General features: G+C 34.2%; 1 protein-coding gene across 2 annotated transcripts in view; it reads left to right on the top strand.

Moving 5' to 3' along the window:
* NOVA1 (NOVA alternative splicing regulator 1) overlaps positions 1-26,538 on the top strand; it is a 155,734-nt gene that overhangs the window by 3,549 nt on the left and 125,647 nt on the right. The gene's annotated exons all lie outside the window — the stretch shown is intronic.

The following is a 26,538-nucleotide window of genomic DNA, read 5'->3' as shown; positions in this document are numbered from 1 at the left end:
GTGTTTTTGTTATTTTGAAGTATAACTGGTGATTTGGAATTGAGTTGACTAGTTGTTACCAACTTTTTTTCTGTTGGAAGAATAAGAGGTGCTTTGCATTTGATCTTGTTTAACAAGATGACTGGATTCTACAAAATAGTGAAGGCAGTTGGTACGGATGTAAACAGAACACTAACATTGGAGCGTTTAGCTTTCCTGTACTCTAGTGTCAGGCAGAAGTGGGTAATTTTTTATTAATGGAGAGATTGTGGTCCATTTACAATGATGATTTTTGATGTGGAAATTTTAATGCACCTGTTGTACATCTCCTTAATGAATGTAGTTTATAATACTTAAATGTCAGAGGTTAAAGTGATGCACGTAGATTTTTTTTTTTTCTGGTTGACAGAGACAGCTTAGGAACGGATGCTTGTTGTCTTTGAGGCTTTTTTCTTTTTCACTTTACTTTAAAAAGTTAGAAAAAATGATCCTTTATTTTGAAAGGTATGTTAGGGTGGAAAAAAATCAAAGTAGAATTGTGAAAACTCTTGGAAGAAATAAAAGCATTCAAAAGAGCCTGATTGCAGAATTAATAACATAATCTGGGTAAAGAGCCGCAATAGTAAATTAAATTCACTGTCAATAGATGAAAATGAAATAGATTTTCTGCATTATACATGAGGTGGTATCAGATATGCAAGGATGTTGCAGTAAATTGGTGTTTATGAAGAATATTCCAAATACCAAATTACAAGCCTTTTCATTTTACTACAGTTTATTTACACTCACTTGGAAAAGATGCTCCAAAGATTAGATCTTTTGTTCAGTGCTCTAGCAGAGTTCTTCTGTTTCCTGATTAAATCAGAATTACATATTTTTTTGTGTAGCAAATTGTAAAGATACAGCAGTAGTAGCAGAAGAACCTTTGAAAAAAAAAATTTGCAAGCTAGAATGACATGAGTAAAAACATTTGTGACATAAACACATTCTCTCTTAAAATCAGTAGTAATAATATAAATAACTAGGGCAGGGAGGCTCAAGCAGTTTCACTGTAACAGGTGCAAATGAAGTTCCAGTTTGATTTCATACAGTCTGCTTTGAATTTGCAGCCACTTTGTGTTGTATACAAAATGAGTGTTTTAAGGAATTTGGTGGCTGATACCTGCTAAAGCATGGAACAGAGATGAGAAATGGATTCCGGTGTGGCTAGCTCTCGTTAGTCTTTCTGTTTGCATTTGACCACCAGCCCATGGAATTTTCGGAGGTCCTGGCATTCCCTGAGCTGATGACTTTTGGGTTTCTTCCAGGCTCTCATGTTCATATAGCACTGGAGAATACAAACCTTGTGAAATAGCTAATGTAAAGATACAGTTTATTTTTCTTGCAAAGTTTCTTAAGCAATCATTCTGTTTTCCCAATAGTAGTTACTTAGTCTGTACCTCTCATGCTTGTGACTATAAATGTGTTTAATGTACGTTTTGCTATGGAATGTTGTCTCATCGAAGCTTCTGTAAAACTTTCCTTATTTCCGAAAAGTTTTAGCACAGTCTTGAGTAAGTTGCTGTTTGGAAAGGAGGAAGCTGGTTGTAATACAGAAGTCATGAGTAGTTCCTATGATCTAATAGTGTTCTTTTTTTTTCCTCTGTGATATAGGACTTCAGTATGCAGACTGATTTCTGTTGGAATTATTTTTGTGCATCAAAAGGTGAAATAATTACTGAAGAATTATATGGCAGCTCTAATTACAAGAAATTGAAGGAAAATACAGCTTTGCACTGAACATTTTAGTTTGCAAAATAGGAAGCAGTATATAAATACATTACGGTCCACTACAGCCTTATTTTTTGAGTACACAATTTATTGTTCTCTTTTCAGGTTACCAGCTGACTTTTACTAATTGTCTGGACTTCTGCAGTTTGACTTTGGTTATCGTGCTTAGATTACGCCTGATTCTTTTCTGTTTAGACTTGTCCCTCTAGATTAGTGGAAATGAAATTAAAATGGCAAAATATGCCCTACTTTTAAACTAAATGGTGGTGATCTTTTCTGCAGAGAAGTGCAGAGTGTATATTGAATAGTAGGTTCTGGTCCAAAATTTAAATGCAGATGTAGCCATGCTACTTTAATATTAATGAAATGAACTTCGTAAAGAAAGTGGCTATTCTGTGAAGCTATTTTAATGTATAGTTTTGAGTGATATAAAAGAGTATTTCTGTTGTATTAAGCTCTTACTGTCTTATCTTTTTCTCCATTCTGAATTATAGTGAGCACTGGACCGAAAACTACTCTGGACATATATATTTTTTCCATTGCGAATGCTGGCGCGCACTCTCGCTTGCTTTCTTTCTCATGCAGTCTTGCTTTCTCTCTGTGCTCCCGCCCCAGTCTCTCACATACACACACATGCACACATACACGCACAAAATTGTTACATCGCATCATGTTGTTTATCTTGCAACAGGATCTTGCCTGGTCTGAACTTGGTGCTTGAGTGAATTTGAGCTCGGTCAGTGTTTTTCAATTTATTGGAATATGAAGTCATATGTGAAATTAGATCATATTAAGAGCAGAAATTAATAAAAAAATTAAATGGGGCTAAGGTTTTACTGCTTTTAACAATAGGTTAGCTGTGTTGTTTTTATAGCAAATTTCTAATCAGTAGTGATCTGAATGTGTGGAGAATGCAAAAGGTGGGAGTTTCCTCCCCTGCCTTGTGTAGAGAGTGTATGAAGCGTTGTGTGGCTATGTTATGTTTTTACCAAGTGACTTGTATTTGAGATATTTTGTGTTTGAATATCAGATTTTTTTCAAATATTCATGTATTATGGGAGATAGTCTAGCTAATCTTTGTGTAAGTGCCCTTTTGAAAAGTCTTTGACTCTTAAAAACCTTTCAAGCACATTGAATGTGTAAGTAACACAACTTTACAGGAATTTATAATTAATAAGTTCACTTTCTAGCTTCATTACTCCTATTAAGGGGAAGGTATAATAAATCAAGCTTGATTCACCGTTATTATTTCCTTTATGTAATAAAGGAATTGCTGTGTTAATTCATAACTTTAAAAATAACCTAATGTCTAGTAGGGAAAATAATCGGTTTTAAAAATCAAGACTTGAAAAAATCTTGAGGTGAAATACTGCTTTTTCAGCTGTGGAAGAGAAGAAAGAGTAATGGAGTTAGAAGAAAGAGTGGTGTTAGTTGTTAGCTGTCTTGTCAGGATTTCTTGAAGTTGGTTTGTCATACATCAATAAATGAATCTCACTTTTATTCTTGATACTTCTAATTTTCTCTAAAGTGTTAACATTTGCTAATTAGAGACTTCATAAATCTAGATCTAAAATTTTCAGATTCTGTTGTAAACGTTTACTTATATGAGTAATTGGGGATAATGGGACTGAGAAAATGACTAAATAGTGATTAGAGATTTCAGAGGTGGAATCTAGAGCTGTGTAGGTTTCTAAAGTAATCACTGGAATCGCTGATCTTTCTACTAGTTTTAAAAAAAAAAAAAAAGACCAACCACCAAAAACCCCCAAGTGTTGATTGCCAGCTGTTCAGAGAGATAATTCTCAGTTGGACAGTTGTCTGTTGCCTGGTTACTGGAACAGAATAAAAAAAAGTTAGCTTGTTAGCCAGCGGATCCTTAGTATTTTACATTTAAAAGGAAGCTGAAACTGAATATGTGACTTGGTATGATCTTGAGATTGTAACATATCTAACTTGTCCAGCACACTATCACTTAGCAGCTTCTCTTTTGGTAGGCTTAGAGAATTTTTGAGTAGAAGTTTAAGCAGAAATTTGTCACTGATTTCTGCCCCGCCCCCCCCCCCCCCCATGTAGGGACTTATTCATGTTAATGAGTGAATGAACTTTGACAAAGTAAATGGCTTTGGTTTGCAAGAAGGTGCTATGTCTTTTTCTTGTATAAGAAAGGTTTAAATCAATGTGATACATTTGAAATGGTTAGTCTAACTATAATAAATGATACAGACTAACTATATGTGCACTTGGCTGGCAAAATAAAGACCAAAGTGAGGACAGCAGTTATAATAGGGAAATGCCATATTTAATCATTTTCAAGTTTTTTCTTTTGATTGTTTTTGACTAGTTTTCAATATAATTGAAAACCAAATGATTCTCAGTAGATTAGAAAGCTTGTGTAGGTGAAGATGCTTCTAGTAACAGTATTGTTTTTTGATAAAGTAGATTTTTCTGTAAAGCTGAGATTTCTGTAAATACATATTCATTAAGAATATCTATTTTCTGGACTCATGCATTCCAGGGGAAAAAAAAACCCAACTCAAAGCCTAAGAAAAGTAGCCGCAGTTGGAATGCACTGAAAATTTTACATTTTCTTTTACGAAGTTTAAAATTTCCATGCAATACTTCTGTGGTATTTTGCAGATAGATCGAAGTTTTAATGGATGTTTGTCAGAACATAGGTCTTGGAGCTAATATTTAAATAATATAAACAGGGAATGTCTGAATCTCTTAATTGTTTTCCTCTTCTCCCTTGTGCAGTAAAAGAAACATATTCTCATTTTTCTTAATGGGTACAATTTATAACAAGCAATACCTTTTTCAAGGTGATCTTGTTTGTTCTTTATTTACTTGCATTAACTTAGATATTATCCTCAGTAGTTGACCACAGAATTCATTTTGTCAGTGATCAGTATGTTTTTAGCCAGGGGAGAAAACTTTGGATTTAGTGAATTTGTCAGACTGACTTTTAGGAATACAGCATAAAGAGATTTGGGAGGAGGGCTTATGCCTGACTGCTGTCTCATTTCCGTCTTTGGACACAGCTCTAGCATAAAGTTAAGAAACATCTGTAAAGATTTGACTGGCAAACATCTCTCTCGGACTCATTGTTGCATCCTGTAGCAGGTGCAGTCAGTTTTGCAGTCCATCTTAAAAAGAGGTTAGTTTGTTTTTTAACATTTATCAGTAGGCCAGTGGGAGTTAATGACTTGGAGAGGAGTATGGTAGTTGTCAGTTGTCCAGTCTTGGAATGCTGCAGGTAATTGGGCTGGACTGGTGAGAGCTGTGGCAGTGTGCTTCTCACGTTGCACTGCAGCTGCTGTTGATCTTAATTAATCTGACCCTCAGAGGCTGCAGTGTCATGGTATAAAACGCAATACATACTAGAAATGGAAAGGCTGCTTTTTCGAGTCTTATTGATGGTCATGTTTCTAGGTAGGCCTTTGGTTTTCTAATTGGATTTGTTTTACACTAGCATAAAATTCTTAATATACTTCAATCTAAAACTGTAATACATTTTTCCTGTTTATCAAATATATCTGTGGAGTAATGAAGTTCATAAACATGTTTTTGAAATGTCACTGTTATAATGGACCTAGCAAAAATATTTGTGTTTATTCTGACAACAAATACAATTGTTTGTAAATTAAAAGAGTTGTATTGTTTGTGTCTGGTATGACTTTCTGGTGTACTGTAGTATGTTCTACAGTGGGGCATGCTTGGTGCTTGCACTGGTTAGCTCAGTGTTGTGATTCTTCTAAGGATTTCTAGTAATATGGGAACATGTAAAATTGGAATTTGTTATTTGGCAGTTGGAGTAAATGAGTGCGCTGTGCATGTGCGAGACAATTTACTGTAGATGCACTGCTGTTCTTCCTGACTGCATGACACGGCTTAAGGAAACTATCAGGTTCCTTGTATTCACCCTGGTATTCAGGGCCATTCTGTCTTTCCATCCCCCAAAGGAAATATCAAACCACAATGTAGTCTAGAGATTTTTTAAATGTTACATTACAGATTTGTAAGGTTCTATTCCATCCTATTTTTGTTTTGATTTCAGGGGTATCTGCATACCAATTTGTGTTTATTCATAGCATTATAAGGATTACCTACATTGCTTGTATCTTAATTTAAAAACAGAGAATGTCAGGATACTCTGTTTTAAATTTCCCCTATATTTAATACACATATTAAATATTTTAATACATAATAAAATGACAACTATCTAAATTCCCATCACCCCATATTGACTTGTTTTCACTTTAATATATTTGATAATTAGTTATGTTTGAATCTGATTGGGCTTTACTTAGTATTAAATGTGCTGTTCTTGATTATAGCCAAGCCTTAAAATTTATTTGCAAGTACTTAACTGGTCTGATTAAGATGTTAGTTTAAGGCAGTGTTTGGAAACATGTCTATGGAAGTCGGCTCCCAATTGTACAATGCTAACATGCCTTTGTAACTTTTGAATATGAATTCATCACTCTTTGCTTGAGCTAGTTATGAGCAAAACTGTTGTGCATTGCTCTTCTCGACTTCTGAATTGCAATAAATTTTGTGTAAGGTTTAAATGTTCTCCATAATTGATGGACAAAATTAAGTCTCTGTTATGAAAGGCCAGAGAACATAGGTTGACATATGAAGTAGCTGATGTAAATAACTAGCTATGTGAACAGATAGTACTTGAAAGAATAGTATATTAGGAACCAGGTTTAAAGTCATATGTTGGTGACATGAACGATCTGGGGTCAGATCCCTTGTAAGTGAGGAAGAGATACCCTTGTCAACTTATGTATATGAAAGTGATTATGTAACGTTAGGTTTGTTGGATATAAAGAAGCATGAATTTCAGACAAAATTTCGTATTTGCCTGGTCTTGTAGGTTTTGATTGTGGAAAGACTAAACATCTGTTTTTCATCATTGATCTCTCACTGCATCCTGCAGGGCCTGTCATCTCAGCATTGACAGGATCAGATGAAAAATACAATCGATGTGTTGACATTTTTTTGAGAATCACTCAGGTAAGATTACTTGTTATACAGAACTACAGTGAAATTCATGGCTGCTGCTAATGTTTCACCAGTTGGAGCCTTTGCATTCTCAATCATTAATTAAATTAGATACTGAGGTTCTCTGCATGTTCCCTTGTTTCTATTTTAAAAGCACTTTTTGTGCCTTGCTCAGTGCCATTTAACTCTCTTGTAATTTCCCACATAAAGAGCTTCACACATTTGTACTATTTTCCCCCACTTCATAGAGTGGCACCTGTTTGCTTGAATCAAGAACCATAGTGCACACCTCCAAAGCTCTTGGAAGATTTGTATGTACATGATTTTTATTTTATTTTCAAGTAGTGACTTCAGTTCTTTTTAGATTCTTCATTGACAATATGGGGAAGAAAATTCTTTGTAGAGAACCAAATAATCAGTCAGCAGCAATTTATCGTCTTTCTAGTGTGTTTGAAACTCTGATTTTCAAACTGTACATGAAAAATTACAAATATTTGACTGAACATAAAACTGTGGAGTCTTTCTTTTTATAACATAAATTATTTAAAATATTTATATGACGGCATGCACTGGAAAAGTAGGAAATAGCATGTATCCATTCAATTGGCTTCATTGAGCATCCAGTGTGTTTATGGAATTAAAACTGTATCAGGTAGTATTCCCAAAGACTTGGCTATGGGGGAAGGGGAAGGAAAGACTGGTTGGGCTACATGCCGAGTTGGAGCTTGTTCTAGCTGAGGTTTACATTTTGTCTCTCTCTGTAATCTGGCGTTAGGAAATGCCAGAGTGTAGGTAGGGTAGTGTATAGTAGTAGCAGCAGCAGCAGTTCAGGTGCTGCAGCAGATACTGTTTTGCCAGTAGTATTGAGCTAGAGTTACAGAATATTTATGTTTTATTGTAATCTGGCAGCCTACCAACAGTTTTCCTGAGGAACACAAAAAAAAAAAAAAAAGAGAGAAGGGAAGTAGGTGGCTTTTTAGCAGTTTATTGACCTGGATTTGAAGAAAACTTCTGTGGAACAAGAGAGGCTCTTCTGGCATCTGTCTGTGCTGATTTTCAAGGTCTGCAATGGAACGCTGCTACTGGATGCCTTAAAGCTTTATAAAAATGATTTGTTGCAATGAGAAATGTTAGACATAGAACATGTAAGGGGTTTGTTTTCTGTCTTGCATGTGTGTGCACACTTCATTCTTTGTATGTCGTCTTATTGTATTAGATGAACACTTGGCAACTCTGTCAAAGTAAAAATTGGATTCCACAGGAACTCCTTATATCACTTCCTAGCTTCGGAGTCTTTGACTGTGCAGTACAGCACACCTAAGTCTGCCAGTTTTTGTTGAGATTACTCTTCCCCAAACAGCGTATCATTTCTAGCATAGTGAAATGCTCAAAAAAAACCCCCAAATGAAGTGTTAACTTTACAAAGTTGTTTTTTTCCAGGGTTATAAGTTTTTGTGATTTTGTTTAGGTTGGTAATGCCAAGTGCTCATCTAGTATTTGCACTGCTTTTAACAATAATAAAATACTTCTTTATAATTTTATAACCTGTCTAGTTCTGTATGGATTTACATCTAGTTCTAGTAAGTGCCGACATGATGCATTAAATGAAGACATTCTTTTTTTCTGATTAATTGATCCCAAATAACCAGAAAAAAGATGGGACAATTTTGTACGATGAGCAGGTAAACTCTTAGGATTGAACAGGAAAGAGCCTCTGTGAAAAGGAAGTTACCTTGTGTAGCCAGTAGGTCTTTGTTTTACTTGAGTTCATCATGAGTTCTTTCCCTGAGTAAGTAGTATTTAGAAGGAAACAAATGGTTCCTCAGGTAGCCAGATTTTAAATCAGTTAAGTTGTAAAAACCAGTATTTTAAAGTGTATGTAGAAATCCATATGTAATTACTAGCCTCAGAGCTTTAGTCTTGCATGTTCTTGAGAAAATCCATGAAAACGGGCAGCTATATTTGTCCTTTAGGCCTTCTGTACCTTTCAAAGAACAAAACCCCCTCAGTTTATGCAAATGTTTCATAACCTTCTAGTCTTAGAGACATAGAGTGGATAGTGGTAGCAAGGTCAGTGTTTGAATTAAATAAAATATTTGTACCTAGTTAATTTTAATTTTTATGTGTTTATAAATGGTACTTTGTTGATTAGTAACTAATTACTATCTTGTTTCTGTATTCTCTTTTCCAGTGGCTCATGTTTTTGATAGTACTTACTGTTTAAAAGAATGTGGGTTTTGATGTTCAGAAGTAGTTCCAGTTCTGTCCTTTGCACTTTGTTAGCTTATCACTTTCTGATTTGGAGGGTGCAGAAATGAGAAAAGCACAAAATTTAGTCATCCATACTTATAAGTACCTTGATTTTTCTCTTCTCCAACACACATGCATATGCTCAGAATGATGAAAAATAAACTCGTTTATTGACTTTTTGTCCTTTTTTTGATGGAATAACTATTAATGTGGCACATAAATGACTACCATACTTTCCGTGCTGGCTAGTCCAGGAACTCGTTAAGTTTCATCTTGTGGAAAATTCTTTTTGTGTGGTTTTTTTTGTAAAGAAGTCTCTGCTTGTAAATCTTGGCAGCTTTGTATTGGCTGTCTAAAGATCATTGATTTTTTTCATTATTTATTTATCTTTAAGTATTTGGCTTTTTACTAGAATGGCCAGTTCTGATTTGGGTGCCTTGTTTCTCCCAGTACAAATTTTCAGAAGTGATGACAATAATTTACTAAGGGTTGCGGAATTTCAACTGAAATTAAAATGTAATGACCTATTCCTAAAACTATGCATAAATGGGCTCCTAAAATAATGCAGGGATTTTTTTCTGTGAAACTTTATTGCACAGGAGATCAGAATAGGTGGTTGTAATGCTCTTGGTAGTTGTAAGCATGAAGGTGTCTTAATTTGGATGAGTTTTTCTTGTCAAAGATTCTATGAAGGCAAAATCAAGAAAGCATGCAGGGGTTTTAGTGTAAATTAGTGTATGTTAGTAGCACTGGTTTTGTGTGATGGGGTTTTCATATGGTAAAATATGCTTACTTGGGAGGTGCAGATAAGCTGATGCTGGCTATCTGATACTCAAGTCAAGTGTGCTTAAACTAAAAGTACTTCAAGAACTAATACAAATTTCATATTTGTAGTATGACCTACTTCAGTAAGTCTAGCAAGAGGTGTAATGTTGCAATGCTAATTTAGAGGAAAAAGTGGTGTTGGTAATCTACTGAATTGTAATGCAATTGGCAATATTGGCAAACCAATGGAGAATGATGACACATTTTATGTGAAGTGATCCCAGTTTATAAAGAAAGAGATATGTGAATTGTAGTGTGGATTCAGATCCATAGATATTCCAGAATCCTTGTAGGTAAGTGTCTATGTAGAGGGAAAGACCAAGTTACCTTAGGACATTTGAGTAGACTTTATCTCTGCATTGAATCATTTGTAAAGTTTTGCTCTGCTTTAAGCAGGTTCCATTGTGTTAATAATCCCTTTAGAGTGCAGCAGTTTTCACATAGCATTTAAATGCTGGATTCTAAGGGGATTATCACCTCCCCAATTTCTTTTTCCCTTGCTCAAAAGCAAAAGATGGTTTTCATATTGGATTTCTGTATAGATGTTTTTTTCTGGGTAGAAATAATTTACTGGTGTGATCTGCTTCAGGTGTGGGGTGTCCCCTATGTTTGCTGCCTCCTGTGGGGGAAGTTGAGGAATCTTGCTAGACAGGCCATTTTATAAATGCTGAAGATTGCTAGAAAGATATATTTCATTCAAAAAATATTATATGTATGCTGCTTATTTGGGGATAAAGCCAGTGATTCAGTCTCCACAAGTATTTAATTTCAATTTTTAATCTTCAAGTTATTTTTTAGAGCTACAAGTTTTCTTTCTACAAACCTTTAAATTCTGAATCTCGGAGTGGTAGTTCAGCATGTTCTAAGCACTGGAAAATTTGTAGTTTATTTCATAAGCAGTTTAACATGAATCTTCTTTTTTACTTCCACTTCTATACTTGTGTCCAGAAGCAAAATTCTCCTAGTAAAATACAGCCATCATTCAGTCTGAATTCAGGTTTTGTGGTAAGTAGAACTTCCCATTTTTAGATTAGGGTGAAGGTTTTTTTTTTTGGAAGCAATCAAAGCCTGATGAATTGTTTCCCATTCTTTGTGTTGCTTGAGATCAAATACTCCACTGAAATTGAGCATTTCTTAAAGTTGTCCAAACTCTTTCTATATGCAGTGAGATACAGTTCTTCCATGTTCCCACTGCTGATGTTCTATTAATTTCAGAAAAAAAGAATACAAATTCTTTTTCTTGTCTCTTAAGCATAAGGGCTGAAACTGAGAATTTCTTTCCTGTTTGCAACTGCCTCCCAGGAAAGTGAGTGGAGACACTCCTGCGAAGGCAGTAAAATGGCCAGCAGTTTCTGTATACAAACATTAAATTCAGGTAAGTACTGAATTTATGCAAGGTGGAATATGCATCCAGTTTACATAGTCCCATATTGATGTGTTTTCACATAGGGATAGATGAATAGCAGTGTATATTTTAAAAAAAATAATCTGTATATGGTTCCAATTTAGGTCTTTTGGTAAAAAACTTCTTTCTAAGGGTTTTCCTTTTTCTAGCAAAGGAAGTCGTTTGTTTTTTTTTTTTTTTTTTTTTTTTCCTGGTGCTTGTCTATGGTTGTTAACATTTACTGCTGACTTTTCCTCCGAGCAAGGATGTGTTCTCACCATTTTCTAGTCTTGCAAGCAATTGTAATTGAACTTTTCTCAGCTGGATAGAGCTGTTTGAATCTCTATTTGGAGATGCCTTTCTTCCTACATTCAATTTTAATATAGTCAAGTAAATGATGAATACAGAAATAATGCATGTGCTTTGGTGAGGATCATGTAGGGTGCCTTTTCAGTTACAAACAGATGTTTATCAAAAATAGGTATATAATGCAGATTATCAGTGTGAATTTGCCAAATATACATATTCTTCCATTTGGGATAAGAGTTTTATAGCATTTTCTTTTAGTTCATGGTCTCTTTGAAAGAAAAATTATATTGTTTTAAAAGTTCCTTTCAGTTTTTAATGCAGAAATACAACTCTTTACTAATGCCAAAAGCAGGACAAATGATAAATACTTAGTGTATATAATCAATAATGTTTTGTAATTGTCTTATTCTTTGGTTTTGCTTAAAAATGTGGCTGGATTTTCTGATATTAAAAGAATAATTCTGCATCTTTATATATAGACTGGCTTTTTAATATATTTGTAAAGCTGTTCAGTAATTCTGTGTAGGAAAATACTGGCTTTATGTTAATGTGTGCCAGTCTTGCTAAAAGGTCCATTTTAAAAGAGAAGCGTTAGATCTAATCCAGATTCAGTTACAAATCCTCTTCAAGCTAAACATTTTCTGGAATCAGTTTCCATTTGAAAATAATAGATCTTGTTACAAGCATTACTTTTTTTTTTTTTCCCCAGCATATATGATTTATTTTAGTTTTGAAAGCTGGAACTAAAAATTTATGAAAAAGCATGGAACTGACTAAATTATCAAAAATTATCTAAATTAGTCGGAAGGATTCTGTAATTAAAGTTCTAATCTGAAATGTTAAAAGGCACAGGTAAACTTTCTAAAAACAAGTTTAAGGAGGTATTGGCATTTTGACTTAATAGTAATCATGAAGTCAAATTGTCCTATTTTTGTTTAATATTGCATGAATTGTTTTGACTCATCTTCTAGAAGGATTGTTTGAACTTTTTATCAGGGAGGAGACTGATGAAGTATATATGGAAGAAATTGAATATATACACCATTCTACTTTTCAGTAAGGAAAAAAAGTTGGAATACTTTGGATTTTCCTATATTCTGGATAATCCAGTTGTTTACACAAGCCTTTATTTTTTAAAAATCCTGCCCTAATTTGTTTATTGGAAATGAAAATCTAAAAAAAATGGTTTGGTTCAGTATTCAAATTCTAATGCCTTTCAAATTACTTTAGCAAAAAATTAAACATTACTTTTGCGTGTGTTTAATTTTGAGCTTAATAGAAACCTTCTGTAAAGGTAATTGGTGATTCAATGACTTGATGCTCATTTAAAAACAAATGGGAAAAACGAGGAGGCACTTAATTAAACTCTTGTATGTTCGTATTTGTAATGTAATCTGTGTTTTTAGGTTAAGACAGTATGTTCAAGTGTATCTTGATATGGTCTGCTTTCTGTTGAAATAAATTATCAAAAATACTACCTACAATTTGTGAGAACTGAGGGAGACAGTGGAAAATGCAGTTGATGGCTGGCATGTCTTTAACCTTACTTTGTACTCCTGAACAAGAACCAAAAGTATTTGGCTGCTGCATAGTTATTTGGCTAATAAGGTGTTAACTGTTTATTTCCATGCACATTTTTATTTTATTGTGTAAAAATACACGGTCCTGTTTGAGACGCAAAAGGAGAGATTAAGATTATGTAATGTTTTATGGTAATTATGTGTGAGCTCTTTGCTTATTTACGCAAAGAAACATTAAAAATAAAATCCCTCTGAACAGCTGAAGTGACACCAAGCACCAGCTGGGGAATCTGAAATCAGATATTTTAGGGCATGATTTGTATTGAACTGCAATTAGAATGTATGATTCTGCAATAGTGATTGTTCTGAGTGAGGTCAAATTGCACATGAAGAAGGAACACAAGTGAGGTCTGTCTTCACTGCAACTGATGTCTGCACACGTGCTATTTCACAGTATTTTTTAATCACATGCAAAACTGGGAGAATGACTAACTTGATTGTTTTATTTGTCCATTGTCAGTTAAGACTTAGTATGTCAATAGGTGAATTAAAGACTTGAAAGGAAAAATAACAATTGAAAATACTATCTTTGAAAAACTTATTTTTACTATTAAAATACATTTTGCACCTTAACATTTTACTAATAAAGCTAAAAGCATTACTAAAACAGTAGAGAGACTTGTTCTAATGTATTTTTTCTCTCTCTTTTTTTTTTTTACATGTAGTGTGCTGCATGTTAAAAATACAGTATTGACCTACTGGTATTATAAAAGATAGCATTTTCTGTTTTCAGATAAAATGGTGCATTTTGACACATTGTTTAAAAACTAGAACAGCTCTGCATATGAAAACACAAACTGTGATAATTAGATAGATATGCCATATGTGGTAGTTTAAGTTGGCATATATCTCAAATGGCATGTTTAATGTACTGTATTACTGGAATTAGTAATTTTACAGTTGAAAGCTGTTAATTCTGTTATACTGACTCCCTCTCATGAACCTGTAGGTAATGATGGCAGACCTTTTTCTTTGCAGAGCCCTGCTTCTGATAACTTAAAATGTAGTTATAAGCTGCTGTATTTTAGTGGAATCTTTGACTATTGTGTGTTCCCCATATTTTAGGCATTTCTAACTACTTCAGAATTCTAAGACTTTTTTTTAAATAATGATACGGTTAGTATTGAGGGATGGTCAGACTGTTTGCTGAAATAAAATGTCTCTAATGAGGACAAAAGGAAGGTCTGTTTTTTCCATATAAACGGTATTCTCAGTGCAGAACTTCTCTCACTTTTTAAGTTAAGGCAAAAAAACCTGTCAACCTTAACCACTTGAGAATTGTTAACAATGGTTTAAAATCCTTATACCTGGCCTTTCCACACTGTGTAGCTAGGTAGAAATCAGTGGTCACACATGACAAATGTCAAGGGAGGAAAGCCAGACTTCTGAGTACAACTGGGTGTGGCTGGGATGGAGTTTAATTTTTTTTCATAGCAATTTGCATCATGCTAGGTTTTATATTTGTGGCCAAAAAAGTGTTGACAACACACTCATGTTTTAATTGTTGCTGAACAATGTTTGCACAGTGGCAGGGCCTTCTCTGTTTCTGACTCTGCCCACCCTTCCAGCGAGTAGATTGGGTGTGCACAAGAAGTTGAGAGGGGACACAACCAGATAGATGACCTGAACTGACTAAAGCTGTTCCATGCCATATAATATCTAGCAAAAAAATGAAGGGGAGGGGGTTTTTTAGGTTGTGTTTTGCCCAGACAGTAGCTGGACAGTGGTCTACCTATGGGAGGTGGTGAGTGATTGCCTTGTGTCACTTATTTTGTTTGTTTTCTTCTTTTCATTGACTTATAAAGCTATTTTTAGCTTGACCAATGAGTTTCCTTGCTTTTGCTCTCCCTATTTTCTTCCTCCATCCTGCTGGGTGAGGGTGGGTAGTGAGTGAGCAGCTGTATGGGTTTAGCAGCTAGCCAGGGTGGGTCTACCACAGGGATTATTAACCTTTTTGTTGTGTAAACATTTTGCCTTTCTAAAAATGAAGGGGGTGGGGGAGGGAGGGGAAAACCCCAAAACCTCACTCAGTTTTGTCTTGGTATACTGGCAGACACTTCTAAGAGTTACAGAAATTAATTGAATTTACAGCTCTGCTGGTTAGGTCCTCATCATTATTCCCTTACATAGGTCATTCTTGGGACATTTCTACGTTGAGTGTTCAAAAGGAACACAGTATAGAAGGCAACTGAGAGATCTTTCGGGAAGCTAATTCAAATGAATTGTTAGAAAGCAGGTGTAGAAAGGACCTCATGGATTAGGAAATCCAGTTCTCTGCTGTCCTTCCAGAAAAACCCATAAAAATCACATAATCATAGCCTTTCTAAGGCCCTCCATCTGCCCCAAAATTGAGGTGACAGTTCCAATCTCCTCCACAAGAGAAAAGCTCTGAAGCGTCTTTACTCACTGAAAAGATGTCCTAAATGAAATAGGGTGAGGATGACAAAGGAAAATGTGCCCTATGTGCTTGGTGTCTATTTGTATGAGACTATTCAAACAAGCTGGTGGAAAGGTAAAACTTTTGTAGCAAAGTAAAGGGGCCATTTCTTTTTCCTTCATAAGATAAATGTAATTTAGTTAATGAAAAAAACTGCTATCCTTTTTTGACAGAACTATTAATGGGACATCATACTCATATAGTCATGCTATTGGGTCGTTAAGTCCAATTCCATCTTACTGCAGGTAGCTATAATTCATAGCCCCAGTCTATGGAAGTGCTTTTTAGACAAATAGGAACTTCTGAAATTGTATGATTTCATTAGCACTGGGATTTGCTGCTCACTCAGTAGCCTTTATTCCTGAAAGTATACATGATTCCTTTTACAATCTTTGACAAGTTCTGATTTAAGAGTCAAGTGACTCCAAGCGTGGTGTCACATAAATATCTGGTCAAGTTCATAAATTAGTAATGTGTGAGTAGAAAATTAGTTTGGTTGGTAATGAAAACTGTTGGAATTAAACATGGCATTCTAGACAGATCAGTATTACCTTTAAACCAACCATACTTTCTGCTGATTTGCATGAGACTGTGGCTATATTTTAATTTATGTTCTGTATGCTCCTCAGCCATTTTCAGGATGGATTGCCCTATGTGTGTTTTTTTTTTTTTTATAATAAAAAGTTGCATATGCAAAATGCAACCAATTGTTTCTGCCCTCCCCAAGCCTAAAGTGAAAGAATGAAATTTCAAAGTCAAGTCGCTGAAAGCCTTCAGATGTTTAATTTCCTGTTGATAATTGTATCTCTGTTGTACATGGAAAGGCTGTGGAAACTGGTATATAATCTTGTAACTAGATGCTAAGACAGCTGTGTGTGAACAGATCGGTGAGGAAGAGAGGAGTGTTTAACTAGTGAGGAGTGTTTAAAGAGCCTTGCCGTGTTCGGCTCTTTTACAGTCATTGATTGTAGCTACTCTGTAACCTCTTCATGATTGCTTCTATGGCACCTAACTATTACTGTGGCTTTGGCAACATGGATGGGGGATGGTTTCAGACTTACTTCAGTGTTTTTGCAAAGGCAGGCAGGAGATCAGAGTGGCTTTTTTTCAACTCTAAAAATTCTGCCCCATTTGAAAATCTTTTCATGGGATGAAATAGCTGTTTCTCTATCTCAGTCTCAGTAAGTTTTAAAATCAGGCTTTGAGTATTATCCACAGTAGTTATAAAAAGGGACAGAACTTGTTACATTGGGATGGCTGATGCATGTCTGTTCAAATGTAATAATTGGAATTGACCTAATGTATATATGTGCCCACATATATGCACTGTGGTGCTATGTTAGATACATCTTACCTTTTTGTTCTAGAGTTCTGTTAGGACTTCACCATTTCAGTATCCTTTGCCTTTTCTTTCTTCACAATGGTTATCTTTTTGGTGTGACCTGCTCTGAAATTCAGAGTTTGTCTGAATTACCGATTTATGATGATTTCCAGAAAAGGTACAAGAAAATGGAACTGGAAAGAGAACACAGTTTCAAATACTTAATTCAAACAATGCTCAGCTGTTTGATCTCTAAGCTCCTTGGCTAAAGATTTGGCAAAAGTTAGCAGCTTCTAGATCTCAAGAAATTCTGTGCAATCTCAGGGATTTTAATGAAAGGATAAATGGAATATAGAGAGGTTTTTTGATTGCTCTAGGCCTGTGATGAATATTGTTTCATTAAGCCTGAGGACTGGGGAAAGTTTTAGTTTTTAAACTACTTTAGTATGTTAGATATAAGATTTTTTTTAAAATAAAAGACATTTTTGTTTTTGAAGTAGCTTTTGGTAACAATACTTTTTTGTAGAGGTCAGTAACTTTTTAAAAACTTTGATTTGCTTACCTTAGGAGCTGTATTTTTTAGCAGTCTGTAAATTTCTGTGTAGTTGGATAAGAGAAGCAAAAGTTATATTAAATAGTAACATCAATTGTCTTGGTAATAGAGGAATTTTATAATAAAATCTGTTTTCAGATTGTGTTGCACAGTTTCACTTTGTAACTGAGGGTCCGTTAAGTCTAGATACTTTAGTGCATAACAGAAAGTTTGACAGCTTTAAATTCTTACAAATTTGTGTAAATAGTAGTGCTAAGACCATTTTTAGTTGAAAGTATTTTGCAGTTTAAGGTTCCCTCACAATATGTGCAAAGTGAGATGGAGTATGTTTTAGATTGCTTGCCAACAACCTGATTCCTGCTTTTTCCTAAGGAAGATTAATTTTTCTTGACTAAGCACCTAGGAACCCTATAAGATTCCCATATTCTGTCTCCTGTAGAAATGCAAAACAAATATCTGTCCTTTGCTCCAAAGAATTTACCATCCCCAGTTATTGTTTATGAGGTGAGAACAGTTTTGGAATTAACTTCATGTAGGAATGTGATGTGTATGCTTTATGTTTACACCGCATATATGTGTGGTATGACATTGGATGAAAATTTATAAATGAGAAGTGGTATTGCTATAGATACATTTTTCTAAATTGCAGTTTACAGAATTAGTTTGATAAATTGTCATGAAAATTTGTGTCTTGGACTGAATCAAAAAAAGTTAGAGTGGCAGTTTTGTCTTTTTTGAAGAACCTACAAAATGAATAAAAACTTTCCAGTTACTATGTATATGTGCAGCAGATGTTTTTAACACTTCATGTTAATTTTTAGTTTTTAATCAACAATCAGGATAAGTAATTACTGAGATGGAGAAGTTGTTTTGTGACTGTCACTTCACTTAGTCTTGCCTGAATTTAGAAGCTTTTTTAGTGATAGAAAATATTTTAAGACATGTAGACCTAAAGCTCATAACTACATTAAAAAATTACTTTTTTGTATTGATGTGGGGAAGGACTAACTTTAAATATTGTAACTGAATGTGGAGTCTGGTTTTTTTCTTTAGAAGTTTTCCTAGAAATCTTACCAAAATAATACTCTCTATTTATCCTTTCTTTTACCCATTCTTCTTTCTTTGTCATTCCATAGTATAATGCAACAACCAACATTTTACTTCGTAAAATAAAGCTGCTAGTCAAAGTTGAGAACTTTACCACATTGAAAGTGGTGGGCATCTTATGCTCTAATTTTCTTGATTGTACTTCTGTGTATATTTGCTCAATGATTTTTAAATGTTATTTTCTATGCAAGTGCTAAACAGAGTTGATTTTTTAAAAGTAAGCTGATCCCCAGTTGTGTCCTAAAATGAGTTGTGGTACTTTTTGGAACTGTGATACTACACTTCTTATGCCTTCCTCTTCCCTTCTCCCATCTCTCCTGCTAGGTTTGAAGGACTTTTCACCTATCTCTGAGAAAATTAGATGCAATTACAAGTAGAGAATGGTTCTAAATTTAAAATTGAAAAGCATCCATTTCAAAAGCAATTGGACATTTTATGCAGTTGGTCATGAAGAACTCTTATTTACGAGTAGGGAGAAGGTTATACAAATAGAGGAAAAAACTACATCATTTAGGTCAAAATGTGAAGAACTACAGTTATTTAGACCCCAAATATTCAAGTAGGCAAGAAATTATATGTTGCAAATCTGTTTCTTGGAGGATCTTTAAGGTTATATTAAAAAGTTTGCAGATGCAGTAGATTAATTTTATTCCAAAATTAAACTTTACCTTTGGTTCTTACTAATAATAGCTCAGTAACAAAAGAGGAGCCAGTGCTACCTTTCTTACTGTGTACATAGGAAAATAGCCTTTGGAAAGTTAAGGCAAAACTGATGTATGAAAAAGTTCAGCAAATTTGCGTGTTGTGAGTAAAAAATTACTTTCATGAAAATATTGAAGGACTTTGTTCCTAGTTAGAAGTGGCACTGATAGATTATCTACTTGTCCTAAGTATTCTCTTCATATTCACATGCTGCTACTAGAAGGAATGCCATTTGTCTACAATATTGAGGTGCTTATGCTGCTGTATGAGTATTGTATTTGGTTTGTATTATTTTTCTCTATTACTGGTTTATGAGCCAGCTTTGAGTTCAGTGGTAGAAGTTACTGTTTTCTTTCATTTTTATGTGGTAGATTTGAACAATTATAATTTAAATTTGGTCATCTAGCATATTCAAGGTGTTTGTAAATTTAACACTTATTTCAAACATTATTGATGTAAATTTGATGTGACCAAAACCCAGAATATTAGCTGTAAGGATTCTTGTGTTGCAGTGCAGGAACGCTTATCAGTACCTACTACTTATCTAATATTTTTTTAATATCCCATATTCTAATTTACATAACTTGATGCAGATGCATACTGTAAGACTAAAATACCATAGAAGTTAAACTCCCCCCCCACAATTAAAAAGGATACGTCCTAAAAACTACATGCATTTTGTGTAAGACTTCAAAATGATTGGGCCTGACCTATCTCCACTATTTGATTTGAGAACTTTACCTAATATTATTTTAAAGTAACTGAGAAAAGGAAGAGTTGGATGAACATTCCTGATAATTAATTTTGCAACATTCCTGTTTATGCATGTTTTTATTCCCAATCCTACAATATTTAGGACAAAAATGTCTGATAGCTTATGCTGTTCTAAGTGAAGTAGCACCGAATCTTAAGGATTGTAATGAGCTAAATTCGATTTAGAGTTAAAAAATTCAAATAATATGAACAAAGAGAATATCAGTATGTACAGCTCAATACAAGATGTACTCACATATGTATATTGGCTGAGACACATTATTTAAAACAGGATTTCATGTACTGAAGTGAAACCCAGTGAAAAGAATGGTATGTTTTAGGGAAATACGAAGTGGAGAAAGAAGTGGTCAAACTGGAGAGTAATAGTTTTTATCGTATTCATTATTCTAACTTTGATACTATCCATTGAGGCTTATTGTGGTCATTATCCTTGATGGAATTAGTGGAAAAAAATCGAGTGATCTTTCACAGATAAATTACATCCTCATAGCTCATTTCAGATATTTTGGTGTGATTAAAAAAAAAAAAAAAGAGAGGAAATAAACATAGGAAAAATCCCTCGTGTGTATATATATAAGTGTATATATAAAGTATTTCTATCTATACCATCTTAGTAAGTCTTAGCAAGAAGAAAAAGATAAGCTTTATACCAATGTTGGAAAGTGAATTTGTCAGAAGTATTATTGCTAATCAAATATAATGGTTAGCTTGAAAACAGGAGTCATCTTAAAACTAATAAAATTCTTAGGTAGCTGTGGAAAGACATAAACAAAACTTGATTTTATGAGACTCAAAGGCATTACTGAAATATTTCCCCCATCTTAGCAATGTGTTGTAAAATGCTGGAGTATGTTGAATTTCCTTGTTGTTTGTGGTTTTTTGGGTGTGATTTTAAGTAAGTAGAGATGCAGTATTTGAAATTTTTGCAGTTCATCATTTGTTGTCACAGGTAAAGCATCTTGAGTTATTTTCCAATATGTCAAATCTTACGGATTTAAAGTTATTTCATTTTAAAGGTGTTTTATATAAAGCATAATTCTGTATGGCACGTCTAGGCTGCTGTAGAAGTCTGCTTTTGAGTTTTTTTAGGGGTATGCTGGTGGTTGTTGTTCCCTGTAAAAGAAATTACTCTAGTACAACAGATTAAAGCAAAAAAATTTCCAAACATTCAGATCTCATGGGTCTAGAAAATCCCAGGCACTTTAAATTTTGTACTTACAAAATAGATCTCCTGAACAGGTTGTGAACAACTATAAAAAATTTAAATGCAATTTAAAAAGTAGTTAGCAAAATCAAATTCAACTAGATTCCTTACTGCCAAGATTTCTCACTTAAATTATGTAGAAAAAAAATTTAAAAGAACACACTGCATGGAAGTATTAACAACTGTGTTCTAGCATGCTGTGGTGTTTGTAGCCCCCTGCTTCTTACTATAGCTTTGTGTTAACGTAAACTCAACAGAAGTCTATTATTTCTGTTGATGATTCAAAGGTATTAATAAATTTGCCTTGCTCAAATAACAAAATTGAAAATGTTAGAGGTGCCTTTTCCTGACAACAGTGAATTTACTTGAAGGTGTAGGATTAAAAATTACATTTTTTTTTTTTTTAAATAAGGCAGGAATATAGAACCTTTTCCTCCATATCAGGTATTTATTGCAGCTTCCAGTAATTTATTGTTTTGTAATGTGTTTTAATAGGCAGTAAGTACCTTTAGGGCAGTGGGATGGTTTCTTGGTTTCAGAGACCCTGTCTTCAGGCTTTCCTTCTTTCCCCCCTTTTTCACTTTTCCCTTTGGTAGAAAATTTGGATGTGGATGAGAAGGAACCATATTCCAAAAAATTTCTCATTGAGATGATTGTGGAAGATAGGAAGGTAGTAGCTGTATGCAGAGTGCGCCTGCTTTATGTAAGAAGCATACTGTTACGTGAACTGGTGAACACTGGGAAGGTACACTGAGGAAAACACTTTCTGTAATGACTTTGTTTCTTTTTTAATTTCAGAATAGTATATTTGATCCAGTGTGGTGCTCTTTACATTCTTAATTTCAATACAAACATTTAAGACAAGAACACTGGAAATCAGAAAAAGTGTCAAAACAGTGAGTGTTCTGCATAAAATCTAATGGTGGTCCAGTTATGGCTGAAGATATAAAATTTCTTCTAATAGGTATATTAATGAAACAGATGATTAACTGTACAGGCTCATTTCTTCTGTTGAGGAAGTAGGGAAGAATAACCATTTGCTTCACACCTGTCTTACTCTTCTTGAATGTAAGGCAGTTATCATTGTTTGAAATCAATGTTACTAGTAGACTGAAAGGGGAGAATGTGTCGTTTAATTTTTTCAAGCACATGGATGCAGCATCTTTGTGTTTGAACACTGACCTTGATTAAATGGGAAAGAGGAGAGTATTTGCTGTTACTTTTCTGGTAGTCGTATCCAGAAAGGTTTCAAATGAACTGACAGAATTGTACATGTTAGTTGTTTGAAATCTCACAATTTCCTTAGTGTTTCGTTCCTAGATTTTGCTGCTTGAGAATTGTGGAGTCTAATTCTCAGTTTTGTGGTGATTCTGTTTGAGATTTTGTGCTCAGTGTGGTGCTGGATTCAGAAAACAGATATCAATCTGGTGTCTGTAAAGCAGTGAATACCTACTGTACTTCTGACTTTATATCTTTGTAAAGTATCAGAGCTGGAATCTTGTTCATCTGCTTCTAGCTCATGTTTCAGGCGATGGCTAAACAAATGTTTACGGATAGAATGAAAAGAAAGTCACCTCATAATGAGAGTGAAAGATGATACAATATTTTGATAGGCCAAAGGATGATATATGTGTCTTTGTATGTATCTATGTACACATACCCATGTATGTGTATATATGTATTTTTAAAAAAATCCATAGTATGCATCCTGAAATACATGACAACTTAAAGACCATTTTGGCACCAGTAAAACGGTGGTCACTCCTTTTAACACAAACATAAATAAAACCCCAAATAAATCCAAATACAATTCAAAAGAGCCCTATTTTCTATAATTATTTATTTTGAAATGCTTAATACATTTTCTCAATTTCAAGAGTTGGTCCAAAAGAACCCCAGAGAGATTGCATGAAGTACATTGTCTGTTACATGCAGCACTTCCTTTCCTGCTGATAGTAAAGCATATAAATTATCTCACTAATAAGTTCTGAATTTTTAATTTTTTTTTCTTGAAACAGGGACAACTTAAAAAATACTTGCATTCCATTATTTCTTTTGCTATACAAGACAAAACCAAATCTTTGTTCCAAGCAAAAGAAAGTTGAAGTACATGATACTAGTCCTTTTGTTACCACTTCTGTTTTAGGTATCTATCTCTCAAACTAGATTCAGAAGTTAACACTATAAAGTCTTTGCTTTGTTTATTTTATTACTAATGGGATTGTTTTTAATGATGTGTAATCTCACTAACTAAAAATGTTAGTGTGTCTTGACCGAATTCACATCTGATAGTTCATTAATATTTGTTTTTGAAAGACTTTTTTAATAACATTTAATGGAGGTAATAGCCTCTCATTTGGTTTTGTGTTATAGTGTTTGTTTTGTAGTAATTGTCATTGCCTTTGTCTTACCTTGTAACTGTTTTGTGTTTATTTCTGTTGAAACAGTCCAGATGGGTGAGAATGATGTAGTGAGAGGAAATGGGACACTGTTGCTATTGTACATATGTAGGAAGTTGGCTTTTGTATTGTCACTTTTAACTTTCTGCTGTGGAGGAGAGGCACTATTGGAGGTGAAGAAAAAGTGCAGAAAAAATAATTAATAAGTGATTTTTTGGCAGTATTTACTTAATGACTTGTAAGTCATTAATGATTATGCATACTTACTGAATGGGTAGTTGAGCTAATATCTTTTTTTATTAGCATTGTGCCACCCTACATTTTATTTGCTCCTAATTTAAGAAAGCATGCATGGAATCAGGTGTTACTGGTTGCTTGTCACTTTCTTCTGATTCTCATTGTCACAGTAGGTGTTCATAAATATAAGTAAATAATTACTTTAGCATCCTTCAGGTGTAAGGTGTGCTATTGTCCCTAGTTTTCTGGGGGGGAGGAGGAGATGACTGGAGAACCATAGCTGAATTTTGTGTAAACATTTGATATCCAGTTTGAACTTCCACAGAATTATTTTTGTCAGGATAGGTAAAATTTTTTTGTAGTTCTATATATTGCTCATGGATGGTTACCATTATGTTTGCTTGACTTGCTTCTTGCCAGTTAAATTCCTCTTGTTTAAAACTGGACATTTATAAATAGTGCCCAAAGTGATCATCTGTGAAAAGTTAGGCTGAACTGAATTTGTTAGCAGTAGATTGCAGGGTTCTCCGGCAGTTAGTTTTTCAAAGTTAATATTCATTTCTGAGTGAGGATTTCTGTGATTCTGTGAGGAAGCTCTTCCGTGTGCCCCCTAACCCACCAAAGTTAGCCACTTGCTTACCAGTCTTCTTCACTAAGTCAGATTATGTTGTCTTAATTCTTCCACTTTGAACTTAAGTTGTATACAACTTGGGTTGTCTCTTGAGTTTTGGTAGCTATCACAACAGCAGGTCAGCGTTACCAGGAAAAACATTTGAAAGAGGAGTTATGCCAAGCATTTAAAAAGTGAACTAAGGTACCCAGTCATGCTCTAAAACCAGAGAGCTTCAGTTAGGCCAGCGTGTAGGAGTTATGTGGGAACAGAGAATATTGGCTTCTTTGAGTAAATTTTTTTTTTTGATTCCTGAGCTTGACTAATTTCAGTTGTTCAGAGGATTCTAATTTAACTACATTTGATTTTGGAGGCGGGGGTGGTGGGGGAGGGCTGGTGAAAAGCATACCTCTCACACTTGTAAGTATGAGGTTTTAAATGCTCCTCTAGAAAATATCTTAACATGAGGAAACAATCTAATTTTTCATAGTTCTATTGGAAGTCACTGATTCACTTGCTGAAACTTGGAAGAAGTAGAAAACCAACCAACTGAAGGCAGAGATCCAAAAAAATCATTTGGATAAGCCATGCTTTGGCAAACTGAAAACTAAGTGAAGACAGAGGCAGTATTATTTATAAATCATATGAAGTGTTAGGCAATCTTAATTACAAATGAAAAACATAAATATTATTGTTAATTTTTAGTCAAATGATCAAGTAATTTGTAGAAGACTTGATGATTCTAGGAATTTGGAGAATAATCGCTTGAGTTCTGTAGTGTTTTTTTCAGAAACCAAAGAACCCTACTGTTTCTAAATTCACTAGCTTTTATTCTGATTCTTCAAATTAAATTGAAAACAAATTTAAGCTTTTCCTTCCCTGAAAGCGGGTTTTATTTGTTTTGTGTTTTTTTTTTTTTTTGTGCAGAGAAGTGCCACACTGAGTTTCTTCCACATTGTTGTGATGTGACAAACAAATCTGGCTGATGTGTGAAACAAATTTCTTATGCTAGGGAGACTATCTTTAATAACAGATGTGAAAGGGTTGTGGTAGTTGTGGCTTCCTGAGATTACAGGGATATAGACTTGTTTGCATGCATTTGGTTTTCTTTTAAAATTTAAATCTACCACTAACTATAATGTACAGTTTCCTAGGGAAATTGCGTTTAATATGTGGCTTAAAATGTGTTTGCTGTAAATACTTGTGGTTTTAAGTTATCTCTATTTTTGGTTAACTGGATATGTTCGTTTATTCAATAGCAGTCTTTTGGAACCACAAAAATGAAAAGCTTTTAGCTCAGGGTTTCTTGATTTTAATTTCCCCCCCCCATGTTTTGTATAACGCAATTCTTATTTTACTATGCCCTTAAAATAGAAGGGGGTCTTTTGAGCAGCATACTTTATTCAGGAGTTTAAATGTGGTATTTGAAAAAAAAATGACCTTCAGTAATATAAAGCCTAATCATTTAAATAGTGGGTTTTAGCTGTTTAATAGCATTTTTTTTTTTTTTGTTACTCAAACCCCACAGATCTTCCCTTGTATTAGTTGATATTCCATTGACAGAAGTCATGCTGAAGGTTAAAAAGGTAATAAGGTTAAGGAAGATAGATCTTGGAATGCCTTATTTCCACTTTCAGTTTTATGTAACAGCAGAATCAACTTTGAACATCTAACAGTATGCAAATAAAATTAGTTTGTCAAGTCTATTATTTGCAGGGATATACTGGAGTTATACTTAAATTCTGTGAAATCATATTTTGGGAAAAGAAAATTGATTGGCTAGTAGGATCAAAGAACTTTCTTATCCTTTTGTCTGTCTTGCTCCCTTTTTTCATCTCTGTTTTTCCTAGCTGGACAGCTAGAAGGTGGTGTACTTACTGTAATTAATGAGTCAAGAGACACTTTCTTTTCAGTCACAAATGTGTAGCTTGCACAATGAAAGACCCTTTCTCTCACTTTTTTTTTTAATATCTCTAAATGCTAAACTACCAATATAGCAAGTGACAGTTTCATATATATGAGCAATAAGGAAGTACTTGGAAAAAAAAAATCTACCTTGGGAAAAAATATACCCTCACAAGCATTCTCTT

The sequence above is a fragment of the Strix aluco genome, chromosome 4 (genome assembly GCF_031877795.1).
Source record: "Strix aluco isolate bStrAlu1 chromosome 4, bStrAlu1.hap1, whole genome shotgun sequence".
Classification (NCBI taxonomy): Eukaryota; Metazoa; Chordata; class Aves; order Strigiformes; family Strigidae; genus Strix; species Strix aluco.
Note: the sequence above shows the minus strand (reverse complement) of the source record. Positions and strands in the feature narration are given on the sequence as shown.